Raw genomic sequence first — 1,468 nt, 5'->3', positions numbered from 1 at the left:
GTGCTGTTTCTGTTTGCAGAGGCTGTGTTATCAGTGGAGAACAAAGACAGACAGGACGGAAGGCTGTGGAGCGGGCTGCCCAAGGACTCCCGTGAGAGCATGGGACGGCAGAGCTGCTCCCCACCAGCTCACTGCTCCCCTCTTGCTTGCTGGGAGAAAGTTGACTCTGCTACGGCTTGGCAATTGTCCAGCTAAGTGCTTCATTTTAGGAGGACATGGCTCACCGGTGATACACTTCATGTCTCTTCTGCACCAGAGATGTAATGGAGGCATGAATTGGACAAATCTAGTTACTTTGAAGAGATTATGTCTTCCTCTTCCTTCTCCTTCTCCTCTCTCCCCCTTCTTCTCCCTTCATCCCTTACTCTCCCAATCTTCCTTTCTGAAAAGGTCTCACTCTGTTAGCCCTGGCTGTCCTGGAACTAACAATTCTCTTGCCTCAGCCTCTCAAGTTCTAGAATCACAGATATGTGCCACCATCCCTGGCTTTGAACTGATTTTTCTTTCTAGAAAATTACTTTTCATTTAAAAAAAAAATTAAAAGTAACTTTGCAGACGCCACTGTCTACTGTCAACACTTCCTGCAACCATGCTCAACCCCACTGTGTTCTTTGATCACAGCCAATGGTGAGCCCTTGGGCCACATCTCCTTCAAGCTGTTTGCGGACAGAGTTCCAAGGACAATAGAAAACTTTCGCCTTCGGAACACTGGAGAGAATAGATTTGGATATAAGGGTTTCTCCTTTCACAGATCTATTCCTGGATTCCCGTGCCAGGGTGGTGATGTCCCACACCATAATGGCACTGGCAGCAGGTCCATCTGCAGGGAGAAATCTGAGGATGAGAGAACTTCATCCTGAAGCATACAGGTCCTGGCATCTTGTCTATGGCAAATGCTGGGCCAGACACAAATAGTTCCCAATTTTTCATCTGCACCACCAAGACTGAGTAGCTGGATGGCAAACATGTGGTCTTTGTGGGGTGAAAGAAGACATGAACATCGTGGAAGCCTTGAAGCGTTTGGGTCCAGGAATAGCAAGACCAGCAAGAAGATCATCATTGCTGGCTGTGAACAACTCTAAATCTCCTGATTTGTAGGCATCTTACCCACCAGACCAATCCTTCTGTAGCTCAGGAGAGTGTCCCCACCCCATCTGGTGTGGGAGAATGGTCTGTATTCTGTCAATTATATTTTAAATAAACACTGATTGGTCAGTAGCCAAGAAGGAAGAAGTATAGGCGGGACAACCAGACAGGAAGTAGAGGCGGGTCAATGAGAACAGGAGTATTCTGAGAAGAAGGAAGCTTTTTCTGCGGTTGTGAGCCTGCCCACAGAAGAAACAAGATGTGATTACCTTGCTGAAAAAAGGTACCAAGCCATGTGGCTAGCATAGACAAGAATAATGGGCTAAATATAAGTTATAAGAGTTAATAAGTAGCCTGAGCTAATGGGCCAATCAGTTTATAG

The 1,468-nt window shown here is 46.5% G+C and overlaps 1 pseudogene; it reads left to right on the top strand.

Annotated features, from left to right (window-relative positions):
* The first annotated feature begins 589 nt into the window (after positions 1–589).
* LOC130878650 (peptidyl-prolyl cis-trans isomerase A-like) lies at positions 590–1,082 on the top strand (annotated as a pseudogene).
* The last annotated feature ends 386 nt before the right edge of the window (positions 1,083–1,468 follow it).

The sequence above is a fragment of the Chionomys nivalis genome, chromosome 1, assembly GCF_950005125.1.
Source record: "Chionomys nivalis chromosome 1, mChiNiv1.1, whole genome shotgun sequence".
NCBI classification, from domain to species: Eukaryota; Metazoa; Chordata; class Mammalia; order Rodentia; family Cricetidae; genus Chionomys; species Chionomys nivalis.
Note: the sequence above shows the minus strand (reverse complement) of the source record. Positions and strands in the feature narration are given on the sequence as shown.